Source organism: Anolis sagrei, chromosome Y (assembly GCF_037176765.1).
Source record: "Anolis sagrei isolate rAnoSag1 chromosome Y, rAnoSag1.mat, whole genome shotgun sequence".
Lineage (NCBI taxonomy): Eukaryota > Metazoa > Chordata > Lepidosauria > Squamata > Dactyloidae > Anolis > Anolis sagrei.
In genome coordinates this window covers 64,594,435-64,607,797 of record NC_090035.1, presented here as the reverse complement: position 1 = coordinate 64,607,797, position 13,363 = coordinate 64,594,435, and the positions used below count along the sequence as shown (strand labels likewise).

At 43.1% G+C, this 13,363-nt stretch overlaps 1 protein-coding gene across 8 annotated transcripts in view; it reads left to right on the top strand.

Moving 5' to 3' along the window:
• The window catches only part of LOC137095114 (myelin-associated glycoprotein-like), a 109,640-nt gene that overhangs the window by 35,184 nt on the left and 61,093 nt on the right, over positions 1-13,363 (top strand). For 6 of the 8 annotated variants that reach the window (XR_010908793.1, XM_067461385.1, XM_067461391.1 and 3 more), the window contains exon 2: positions 11,862-11,948. The exons of 1 other annotated variant lie outside the window; for it this stretch is intronic. The gene's annotated coding sequence lies outside the window, so the exon portion shown is untranslated. Of the gene's footprint in view, positions 1-11,445; positions 11,949-13,363 lie in introns of those variants that run through there. One more of the 8 variants, XM_067461386.1, reaches the window with a different exon arrangement.

Here is a 13,363-nt window from a genome sequence, read left to right as displayed (position 1 = left end):
GAAGGCCAATGTAGAGGCCGTTACAGTAGTCCAGTTTTGAGATGACCGTAGCCTGGACCATCGTAGCAAGGTCGTCCCTGGACAGGTAGGGGGCCAGCCGTCTAGCCTGCCGCAGATGAAAAAAGGTGGTTCTGCTAGCGGCTGAGACCTTTGCCTCCATCGTCAGCAGAGGGTCCAAAAGGATTCCCAGACTCTATAATAATAATAATAATAATAATAATAATAATAATAATGCCTTTCTATCCCAAGATGCTTTATCATCTATATGTCAGGCCGGTGAAGTGCTGGAACAGTTATGTGTTGTAGATCAGTCAGAGGCTGATGGTTTAACTGATGATTTACAGGAAAGATTGTGGGCTTTCCTGTAGCACAAAGTGATGGGCCCTCAAGTCTGGGAAATTCAGGTCTGAGTAATGATGGTTCTCTCTGTTAAAAAAACTGGCTTGGAAAGTGGAGGGTTTCAAGGCCAATCAGAGGAGCTGGAAGAAGCAACAACAGATAAGGAATTGAGTGGAGAGAGTGATAAGGAGGGTTTCCAGGAGACACCACCTGTAATTATGGAGATCAACAAAAGTCTTTGTTTACAAATCAGAGCCAAAAATAGATTATGTCAGTCTGAGAGATTACATGGGAAAGTTATGGAGAAAATTCATGGGAGACATAATGCTTTCATGGGTGTCTATTAAACAACAAGTGTCTATTAAACAACAACGCAATGATGCGTTAGAATGAGAAGCTAAGCCTGAGTTCTCTGGTTCCTAGTTCAAGTCAAGTCTTGGATTTAATATATCCTGGAAGTTTTGATGTTCCTGTTCATGTACTCCTGTTCAAGTTTTTAGTATACCTGCTTGCTTGTGGACTTACGCAGTACTTGTGTTTTCTGGCTGTTCCTGGACATTTTCACCACTGAAACTTTATGAGATGTTTGGATTATTGTCTGGTTAACACCTGTTGGTAAACCTTTCGGATTATATTACTTTACTAGCCATCCCCTGCCATGCGTTGCTGTGGCCCAGTCTGTGTATGTGTGTTTTGTGTGTGTATATATTTGTGTATATGTGTGTTTGCGTATATGTGTGTGTGTGTGTGGTTTTGCTCATGTGTTGTAATATATTTTTTGTTTTTTGGCTTTTTAAGTCTCTTCTGCTGTGTTTTTCAGTATTTTTATGAGTGATGGTCACTCGTTGGCCTGAGAGGTCTATTGTGTCCAAACTTGGTGTCAATTTGTCCAGTGGTTTTTGGTTTATGTTAATCCCACAAACCAACATTACATTTTTATTTCTATAGACTAACTGTACCCGCCACACTTTGCTGTGACCAACCTTCCCTCTTTCTCTCCTTGTTTCCCTCCTTCCTTCACTCCCTTTCCTTCCTACCTTCCTTCCTTCCCTTCCTTCCTTCTCTTCCTTCTCTATCTCTTTCCTTCCTTTCCCCTTTTTCTTTCTCTTCTGCTGTCTCTTTTCTTCCTTCTCTTTCCTTCTTTCCTTCCCTCCTCCTTTCTTTACATCTTCCCTCTTCCTTCGCTCCCTCTTTCCTTCCCATTTATCTTTCCTTCTCTCCTTCCTTCCTTCTCTAACTTTCCTTACTTTCCCCTTTTTCTTTCCCTCTCTCTTTCTCTCCTTTCTTCCTTCTCTACCGCTTTCCTTCCTTCCTTCTCTCTTTGCTTCCATGCTTCCTTTTCCCTTCTTTCTTTCTTTCCCTCCCCTTTTCTTCTTTCTTTCTTTCTTTCTTTCTTTCTTTTCTCCCCTTCCCTCCCTCTTTCTTCCCTTTTTTCTGTATTGTCATTTAGCTTTTTGGGGCTTTTAAAGTCCCTTCTGTGTTTTTCAGTGTTTTTATGAGTGAAGGGCATACATTGGGTTGTTACATGTCTTGTGTCCCCCAGTGGTTTTTGAGTTCTGTTAATCCCACAAACGAACATTACATTTTTATTTATATAGATGACACATTTGGATTATTGTTTTGTTAACACCTGTTGCTAAATCTTTTTGGATTATATTTCTTATTTCTGTTTTTTATATGCTTTTTGTGTGTTTTTACAATAAACTGTTTGGATTGTTGTAAGTTTTCTGGGCTGTATGGCCATGTTCCAGAAGCAGTCTCTCCTGACATTTCGCCTGCATCTATGGCAGGCATCCTCAGAGGTTGTGAGGTCTCTAAACTGTTTGCTTATATTCCTGGACTCTTGTGTGGTGTAGTGGTCATAGGTGTTTCCAGACCTGGAGTGCAACATTATACCTGTCAAAGTTTTTCAGTCCCAGTTTCAGTCCATTTTTGAAGAATTTACTGAATTCACACGTCTCTGTCTATGTTAGGAATAGAAAGAACTTAAGGTTTGAAAAAGAACACAGAAGAAAGCCAAAGGAAGAGATTTCTCCACCCACATTCCCAAGAGCTTCGGGTTTGAAATGTCTCCACTTCCAGAGCTTCAGCTTCCACCACATCTCTGTCATCCTCATCATCAAGAGTTGAGTCTATTTCCCCCTAATCCCCGGATCTTGCTCGTTGCACCTCTCCGAGCAAGAGTGAGCATCAAAAGGAAGCAGGCCCAAGCGTGTGGCTGTTTATTTGGCTATGAAATCTACGTGATCAAATTCACCATGGCAATGCAGCACAGCACACGAGCCCAGGCAGACGGGAGCTGCTGCTCAGAGGAAGTGGATGCTAGTTTCCCCATATGTTCTGCCGGCTGATGAAGATTCACAGCAATAATTAGGGGTGGATCTTGCTTCCTTTTCTCCACCAGAGGATCTCAACAGGGAGGCTGGAGATGGGAGGGGTAGAATGGGAGCCCGGATCTGTGCCAGTGACTCAGAGTTCGGTACAAAGAGGCTGTGCAATTAAAGCACACCCTTTCTGTGAAGGCAGCAACCTCTGAGAAGGTGGGGAGGACAGCTGGGCCATGGCTACACTGTCATTTCCCATGAGGATTGTTCAATTCGTGGCAGCACAAAACACTAACAGTTATGCACAGAGGCAAAGCCCAACATTTAAGATCCCAGTAGGGTGGCCTTTTACAGCTGACAGGTGGTAATTTTGTCAGTGCCAATTGTTTTTAAGTGCAGGCCAAGGTCTTTAAACACTGCACCCAGTGTGGCGATCACCACTGGGATTACCTTGGCTGGCTCGTGCAAGAGTCTTTGCAGTTCAATCTTTAAATCCTTGTATCATGTCAACTTTTCCAGTTTTTTCTCTTCAATCCTGCTGTCATCTGGGACTGTAACATCGACAATCCATACTTTGTTTTTTAACACAATCGTGAGGTCAGAAGTATTATGCTCCAAAATTCTGTCAGTCTGAATTCAGAAGTCCCAGAGTAGTTTGATGTATTGTTGTTGTTGTTGTTGTTGTTGTTATTATTATTATTATTATTATTATTATTATTATTATTTGAAACACAACAAGATGAGTCCACAGCAGACACTCTGCTGGCTGTTGAATTGGATCACACGTCGGACACTTCCCAAGTGCCTAGGACTGTGTGATGTATCGGCGAATAATGTGTGCAGATCCCAGTAAGGTGGCCCTTTGCAGCAGGTAGATGGTAATTTTGTCAACGCCGATTGTGTTTAAGTGCAGGCCAAGGTATTTAGGCACTGTACCCAGTGTGCCGATCACCACTGAAACCACCTTTACTAGTTTGTGCCAGAGTCTTTGCAGCTCAAATTTTAAATCCTCATATCGTGTCAGCTTTTCCAGTTGTTTCTCTTCAATCCTGCTGTCACCTGGGATTGCGACATCGACAATTCATACTTTGTTTTTTAACACGATTGGGAGGTCAGGAGTATTGTGCTCCAAAACTCTGTCAGTCTGAATCTCGAAGTCCCAAAGGAGTTTGGCGTGTTCATTCTCTGTAACTTTTTCCAGCTTGTGATCCCACCACTTCTTTGTCACAGGCAGATGGTATTTGTGGCACAAGTTCCAATGGATCATCTGAGCAACGGTGTTATGTCTCTGTTTGTAGTCTGTCTGCGCGATCTTCTTGCAGCAGCTGAGGATGTGATCTATTGTTTCATCTGCTTCCTTGCAGAGTCTACATTTGGGATCTGTCGTCGACTTTTCAATTCTGGTTTTGATGGCATTTGTTCTAATGGCTTGTTCTTGGGCTGCCAGAATCAGTCCCTCCGTCTCCTTTTTCAAAGTTCCATTTGTGAGTCACAGCCATGTTTTTTCTTTGTCAATTTGTCTCTCAATTTTTCCCAGGAACTGTCCATGGAGAGCCTTCTTTTGCCAGTTTTCTCTTCTGCTCTGCATTGTGTTTTTACGGTATTTCCTCTTCGTCTTTTGCACTTTAAGCAGTTTATTACTATTATTATTATTATTATTATTATTATTATTATGTCAAAGGCTAGATGAGCATGTGTTGGGGGTGGTTTGGCTGACTATAAATCCAAATAGCAGCACTCTCAGTTCTGCTTTTCCTTGATCCATTCTGGCTGAAAGAGTCTAGACTAGAGCCCTAGTTCAAAAACAAACTGTGCTATGTTTCTGTGTGCATGCGCTTGCACATATGTGCTTTGAAGTTTCCCTTTCAACTTATGGTGATCCCAATAATTGTATAGGTTTTCTCCCATTCTCTGAAAGATAACCTTGATTAAGATAGTGTCTGCATTCTGACCTTAGGACGGTTACCTATTCCAGTTTGTTGGCAAGTTCCAATGTGTGGCTTGCTCAGTAACATTTCTGAAGCTAAATAGGTTCAAATAGTGTGTGGCTTCATTGTTATTGGGGGAGGTGGATCCCCCCAATAACAATGCAGGATTAGTCTGGATTTTAAAAGAGCTATTGAAGGTGTTCAACTGTATCTGCCAGATCATGTGAGCTTCTCGGATGGTTCCTTTAAAAGCCTAGAGTGGATTCACCAACCCACTGTCATGGGAACTGCCAGCTATTCCTGGCTCTGGTTCAGGCATTATGCCTCGATGGGCATCTGCTTTGGAACTTTCTGTCCTCAGCTTGGAAGAAAGGCGGGATATAAATAAAATGAGAGCACTTCGCATATGTCTGCTGAGATGCTGTAAACATCTCTCCCAAACTGGGTTGCTTTGATTTCAGCTCTGCACTAGATAATTGCATATCGCTGCTGCAGATCTATTCAGGTTGCTTGCTACTGAGTGCCACCCCAGAAATGGCTGCTCTTCACTGGTAAAGCCCTTTTGGTGTTGGTGGTTTGGCATTTGTGCCAGAGTAATGGTAGTAATAGTGCTGTGCCAGGAAGTTGACTCACATGTCGCAAATAATATCTCTAAGGAGAGAGGAGAACCCGGCAGAAAAGTGAGGGACAACCATATGAACAGTTTGTTTATGGATTCAAGGGAGGAAAAATGGTTGCGTCTGCTTCTAATGAGTGGGATCCCACAGTGTAGATCCCACAGCTATAGCATTAGAGTAGCTTGCAAGGTTGAGTGATGGAGTGAGGAGGCAATAAACAGGGACCTTTTGTGGCTCCCTGTTTTCCACAGGGGACGTTGGGAGGGATGCCTGCCCACTGGAGAGCGGGGTAACGTGCAAAGAATGTGACTTTGGGCATGCCAAGAATTCCTCCCAGTAGGAAAAGCACCATCAGAGGGAAACTCCTCCTAAGAACACATAGATTCACTGCATATCAGGCCAACACAACCCTGCCCTATATTGTTTGGACCTTCTAGAACTGTTCCAGAACATTCAAGCTATATTGTTCTCCAATGAATCCCTCATGCCCACTTCTAGCGTGATTCTTTTATTGCTATCATGCAGAGATTGGTATGAAATGTGCAGTGCAACTTTGGATGGAAGGATGCACCCTGGGAAAGAACTGCAAACATTTCAAACAGTACAATACGCCTCAACGCAGGGACAACTAGTGACCGGATGATTAAAAACTGTTTTATTGATGCTCAGACGGGATTTATTTATTTATTTATTTATTTATTTATTTATTTACAGTATTTATATACCGCTTTACTCACCCCTGTGAGGACTCAAAGTGGTTTACACAAAAATAACAGCAAAATTCAATGCCTTACATACATAAACCAAAACTCAAATCAACAACATGTTACTAGGCATAAAATCAGTAGGACAGATAACCATAAGATAAGATAAAAGGACATTCAAAACATGAAATATAAGAATTAAAACACCTAATAAAAGGGTTGCTGCAAGTTTTTCAAGCTGTATGGCCATGTTCCAGAAGCATTCTCTCCTGACGTTTCACCTGCATCTATGGCAGTCATTCTCAGAGGTTGCAGGCAAAACGTCAGGAGATAATGCTTCTGGAACATGGCCATACAGCCTGGAAAACCCACAATAACCCAGTAAAGGTAAAGGTTTCCCCCTGACATTAAGTCTAGTCAAGTCCGACTCTGGTGGGTGGTACTGATCTCTTATTTCTAAGCTGAAGATCCAGCATTGTCCATAGACACCTCCAAGATCATGTGGCCAGCATGACTGCATGGAGCACCGTTAACTTCCTGCCAAAGCAGTTCCTACTAATCTATTCACATTTGCATGTTTTTGAACTGCTAGGTTGGCAGGAGCTGGTGCTATCAATAGGATCTCATCCTGTCCCGCAGATTCAAACCAGCAAATTTCCAGTCAGCAAGTTCAGCAGCTCAGCAGTTTAACAGCATATACAACTCTTATTTTTCCCTCACTATTAGGTGTGCTGGCTGGAAATAATGGGAAATGCAGTCCTCCCCCATGAGGAAGGACCCGAAGTTCCTATCCCTGCTGTAAGCAGACTAGGAAGTCAACAACTCCATCCTGTTGTGCTTCCCAAGCAAGACAAGATGCTCCATGTAGCCACTCTGCCATATTGTAATAATATGGACTAGGAACGGGAATTGAGGGGCCCTCCTTATGTTGCCAAACGGCAACTCCCAAGGTTTGTTGTCTTGGGCTATTTTGGATAGAACTCCCAGCCAGCATGCCCACTAGTCATTAGTTCAAAGAACATGCTGAAATAATTTGAAGGCTCTCATTCCAGTCTTCTGATTCTGAGAGCCATTGGTTATGGCATCCTTCTGGCACTCCTTGCAAAAACACACACGAGGGAGGTGTTGGCAAGTTTGAGGGGAAACTCTAAATTTGTAGGAGTAGAGAAAGAGAGAAATATTTAGGGGAGGTAACTATTAGAGAGGGATCCCTGAAACAGCAGGATGGCCTGGTTGTTCCTAGCAGGTATTCATATTTTGGGCTGAGAACAGAATGGCCAGAAAGCCTAAAGAGGGATTGCTCCATGCTGCAACATTTTGTTAATGTTCTCGTCTGTTCCAAGAACTGTTGACTGTGTTCTGCATCTGAAAATAGAGCACTATACTTTCTGACATTTTGCAGACAAAAAAAGAATCTTCTCATGCATATATGTAATACCACCATTTATCCCCCAAGGAACACTGCCTGCATACCGGGTGCACAGAAAATGCGTGGGGATACATAGATGAAAGATTGGCCCCCTTCTGAATGCTGTGTTCACTGGCTGTATAACAGATTGTCTTGTCCTGCCCTCGAAAGCTGGTTCCCCTCAGAATGCAAATTGGATTTGGGTGTACTCCGAATGGAAGGACTGTGGCAACCAGCAGCAGCAGCAGCTCTGTCTATCGTAATTGGCAGTTATGGGAGGTTGGAACAGGAATGGCACACTGGTATTTCTATCTGTGTGCATGCACTTGTGTCCACAAGCACTAGACCAGTGTTTCTCAACCTTCCTAATGCCGTGACCTCTTAATACAGTTCTTTATGTTGTGGTGATCCCCAACCATAAAATTATTTTTATTGCTACTTCATAACTGTAATTTTGCTACTGTAAATATCTGATATGCAGAATGTATTTTCATTCACTGGACAAAATTTGGCACAAATATCCAATATACCCAAATGTGAATACTGGTAGGGTTGGGAGAGATTGATTTTGTCATTTGGTAGTTGTAGTTGATGGGATTTATAGTTCACCTACAATCAAAGAGCTTTCTGAACTCCACCAACAATGCAATTGAACCAAAATTGGCACACAGAACTCCCGTGACAAACAGAAAATACTGGAAGAGTTTGGTGCGAATTGACCTTGGGTTTTGGAGTTGTGGCTCGCCTATATCCAGAGAGCACTGTTGACCCAAATTTGAACACTGGTGGAGTCTGGGGAAAATAGACCTTGACATTTGGAAGTTGTCATTGCTGGGATTTAGAGTTCACTTACAATCAATGAGCATTCTGAACCCCACCAATGATAGAATTGGGCCAGACTTCCTACACAGAACCCCCCATTGACCAACAAAAATACTGTGTTTTCTGATGGTCTTTGGTGATCCCTCTGACACCCCCTGGGAACCCCCAGGGATCCCGGCCCCCAGGTTGAGAAACTCTACAGTAAACCAAAGCTGGAAAATTAGATTGTTTCCAGGTGCCACTTCTCTGCCCTCCCAAGGGCCATATAGAGTGATACAAATGCAAAACAACAACAAAATATCTCAACCTCAGAGTAAGCAAAATCTCCACTAGCTGAAGTAGATAGATGATAGATAGATAGATAGATAGATAGATAGATAGATAGATATTGCATGTTTAAGGTTGCGGGGGAGGGGGGAGAGTGCGGTGTTACAGCCTGTTTACAAAGACAAAGGATATTCCTGGAGGTTCCAGGAAAGATGATCTACATTTTGGGGACCACAAAAAGGGTAACCTAGGGACCTTGGAGAGATCAGGGATCACAAAAACACCTCCTTGTGGATCATATATGATATCGGCACCAACTTTCTCCCATCCTTGAACTAGTCTGTAGTTCCAATAATACAAAAGAACATAAACAGGAGCCTTTCATATGCCACAATTGTATGCTATCATTCTACAGTAGAGTCTGACTTTAGATCAGCTGGCAGAAGGTTGGATAAGCGAAAACATTGGATAATAAATAGGGGTTAAGGAAAAACCTATTAAACATCAAATTACGTTATGATTTTACAAATTAAGCACTAAAACATCATATTTTAAAACAAATCAACAGAGAAAGCAGTTCAATACATGGTAATGTTATGTAGTAATTACTGTGTTTATGTATTTAGCACCAAAACATTGCAATGTATTGAAAGAGCTGTGGATCCGGGTAGGAGGCAGACTGCATTGGATAATACAGAATGCTGGATGAGCGAAGGTTGGATAAGCGAGACTCTACTGTACTTTAAAAACCTCATCACAATGATGAGGATGTGTAGGGTGATTGGCTGGCCTCCATGGCAAATCCGCGAGGCAGCAGTGCAATCCCAGCGCCCCGTGCCCTGCCTCCCCTGCAGCGACACTTCCCCATCACATATGGGGAAGTGTCCTGGCCCAACGAAACCTGCTATGTTGTGGGTGAAGTGTCATAGGATGCTTGCACCACAACTGATTGATGGAGCCCTGCCAGAGGTTAGTGTGCATTATGTGATGGGCGGCATAGGGCTCCATGGATCAACTGTGGTTGCTTGTGAAGACATGTATGATGAAGTCCTAAGTCTCTGGCTACATCCTGTGAAGTCCTGCGATAGGAAGTCCTGTGAAGTCCTGTGTAGGAAGCATCTTTTTAGGAAGTGCCCAAGGATACCAGAAAATGCAGCCATAACAATATCATAGCATTTCAGTTATGTAGTATGAAATGAGACATAGGTGCAAAATCCTATATGCCATTTCTGTCTGAGTTTGCTTTCTCTAATGACTTGAATCAAAATTAATGTACCCAGAGTACCTAGGAAGGGAGATGAAACTTCAAAGATTTTGTCAGTGTTGTAATATGGTCACAATGGGGTCACAATAACAAAAGTTATTACTTGCTGGAGACTGAAAGAGAAGGAGAGCTTCACTTTACCCTGTGGTCTCTCCGCCTAGCACAGTTGTCCTCAGCCATTCCTAATGCTGCAACCCCTTAATACATGTTGTGGTGACTCCCAACCATAAATTTATTTTGGTTGCTACTTCATAAATATAATTTTGCTATTGTTATGAATTGTCATGTACATATCTGATACATAGGATGTATTATCATTCACTGGACCAAATATGGCACAAATACCCAATATGACCAAATCGGAATACTGGTGGGTTTGGAGGGGGGGTGATTTTGTCATTTGGGAGTTGTAGTTGTTGGGATTTATAGTTCACCTACAATAAAAGAGTATTCTCAACTCCACTGACGATGGAATTGAACCAAACTTGGCACACAGAACCCTCATGACCAACAGAAAATACTGGAAGGGTTTGGTGGGCATTGACTTTACGTTCTGGAGTTATAGTTCACCTGCATCCAGAGAGCACTGTGAACTCAAACAATGATAGATCTGAACCGAACTTGGCACTAATATTCAATATGCCCAAATGTGAACACTGGTGGAGTTTGGGGAAAAATAGACCTTGACCTTTGGGAGTTGTTGTTGCTGGGATTTATAGTTCACCTTCAATAAAAGAGCATTCTGAACCCCACCAATGGTAGAATTGGGCCAAAAATCCCACACAGAACCCCTATAACCAACAGAAAATACTGTGTTTTCTGATTACCTTTGTTGACCCCTCTGACACTCCCTCATGACTCCCCCCCCCCCCAGGGATCCCAACCCCCAGGTTAAGAAACACTGCTCTAGCAGCCATTCATATTTTTATGGTTAATGTGAATCATCATCATCATCTTTATTTATATCCCATCACCGTCTCCCAAAAGGGACTCTGGGTGGCTTACAAGGCACTCCAAGTTGCAGCATAACACAAATGGTACATGAGTATAAAACAATATCACATAAATATTATACAAAAAATGGGATGTCTGTTCCCTGTCAGCCCCCTTGTTTTCTGTGTTATGCATAGAGAAGCTCACTTGAATCTCTGCTGCCAGCTCACTTTCTCACCTGCATGCCGTTCCTTGTCACCTGTGGTGAGCAGAGAAGCAAGGGTATGGAAGTCACTTACTCCTGCTGCCTTCTGAAATGGCACCTTTGACATTCCTGCAGAAGGAGAACATAAGGATAGCCAAATAAGGGCGACTTAGTATGTAAGGAGCAGCAGGAGAGAGAAAAATATGTGTAACTACAATTCCAAACTACGTAGCAATGCTGCCTGGAGGGAGTCTGTAATTAAAAAATAACTCCTTCAAGTTAAGTGAAGGGTCCCAGAGCTCGGTCATAGAGCGCCCATCTTGCAGAAGTTTCCTGGGTTAATTATAACAAGCCTTTCACTCTTTGCTGGTAAATGGTATAATAAAAGACAAGAGCTGGTGGGTGAGAATTCAGGATCTCCTCCTTTGAGGGGAACACACAACAGGGCCTGGCCTCAATCGCATCCACCCACGGGAGAGGAAGAGAGAGATGTGCTGTGTGAAAAGCACCAATGTACAAAGCAAGGCACATACCCCCACTCCCGCGACAGCAGCCTGTCTTCTCTCTCTCGTTCTCTCTCGTTCTCTCTCTCATACATACACACACATATTCTCCCCACCCTCCCACCCCCCAATGCGCACACACAGCCGGTGGAATTTGTGTGTGGGCTTTGCTTGCAGAAATGCAGAGCTAACATAGTCGTGCACCCACTAAGACTCGCGTGCCTGAGAATCCTTGCCTGCTCTGCCCAGATTCCAACTACGAAAGGGTCTAACAGATATTTTGGAAGGTCACGCAAGCAATTGCCCCAGGACAAGACAAGACCAAAACGGAAGTGTAACATCAGATCACCCACCTTAGACCTGGACATCAATTTCTGCGGCATCCATCCAAGCTCAGTATCCTGTCTCATCCATAGCCAGCAGTGGAAGCACTAGCACCAAAAAGAGGCTCTGTATCCAGCTGTTGCTTTCAAGGTGGACAGTCTGCCCTCCTGCCTCGAAGATGTATCGGATCTGATTCAGCTCGCTTTTGTTGTTGTTCTTCCAGGCTCACCCCTTCCACTCAAACACAGTTTGGCAAACTCGATGCTGGAACCATCACCAGGCAAGATCACCAGTAAGACACTCCTGCAAGGTAAGGTCAGTTGCAGTGGCAGAAATGCATCTGTGGAGTTTGAACAGGACCCTTCTTGGGGTTTTTTTGAGCAAGAGTTTGAAGCTGAAATCACTGCTCACAGTTAAGATTTTTTCCAGCGTTTGCTGTTTCCTCCCTGCTATTGAAAATATCTTTCAAACTCTGCTGAAATCTCAGTATCGGGCCGGTGGCAATCAACCTGCCTTACACTCGGCATGTTTGCCAGTTCTAGGGCCTCTGTGACCCTTGGAGATTCTCTAAAAGCAAAACATCCCTCTACCCTTGGAAAAATGTTTTTTTTTTTAGTGATACCCAGGGTGAATGTGTCCATTCTTGATTTCCATTCTCTTAGAACAGAGAGAAACGTCTGCAATAGTGAAATTCTGAGTAGTTTATCTCCATCCACAAAAGCAAAATAGCTTGCGCTGAGGTTAGCCTGTTTCCTTTCCTGAGAAACTTAAGTGATATTTGTCTTGACTGTTCTAATGTAGCACAAATCCTCTTTAGAACAGTGGTTCTCAATCTTCCTAATGCAACGACCCCTTAATACAATTCTTCATGTTGTGGTGACCCGCAACCATAACATTACTTTAGTTACTACTTCATAACTGTAATTTTATGTTATGCATCGTAATGCAAATATCTGATATGCAGGATGTCTTTTCATTCACCGGACCAAATTTGGCACAAATACCTGCTATGCTCCAATTCGAATACTGCTGGGGTTGAAGGGGATTGATTTTGTCACTTGGGAGTTGTAGTTGCTGGGATTTATAGTTCATCTACAATCAAAGAGCATTCTGAACTCCACCAACGATGGAATTGAACCACACTTGGCACACAGAACTCCTATGATCAACAGAAAATACTGGAAGGGTTTGGTGGGCACTGACCTTGAGTTTTGGAATTGTACTTCACCTACATCCAGAGAACACTGTGGATTCAAACAATGATGGATCTGGACAAATTTGGCACGGATACTGAATATGCCTAAATATGGACACTGGTGGAGTTTGGGGGAAATAGACCTTGACATTTTGGAGTTGTAGTTGCTGGGATTCTGAAGAACAGAATAGAATTGGGCCAAACTTCCATAGAGAACCCCCATGACGAACAGAAAACACTGTATTTTCTGGTGGTCTTTGGTGACCCCTCTGACACCCCCTCACAACCCCCCCCCCAGGGGTCCCAACCCCCAGATTGAGAAACGCTGCTTTAGAAGAAACCTAGTGTAGGCACAAAGTAAGGGCCTTTTGTGCACCGAGACCTGAGTTCAAATTCTGGCACCATGAGTTAAAAGTACCAGCTGAGGTATGTTTTCCTTCACCTTCATAGTGGTATGAAATATCTTTGCAAAGAGACACAATTTAGAGATCTCCTGCCAGCCAGAGCAAACAATACTGAACATAGAAAAA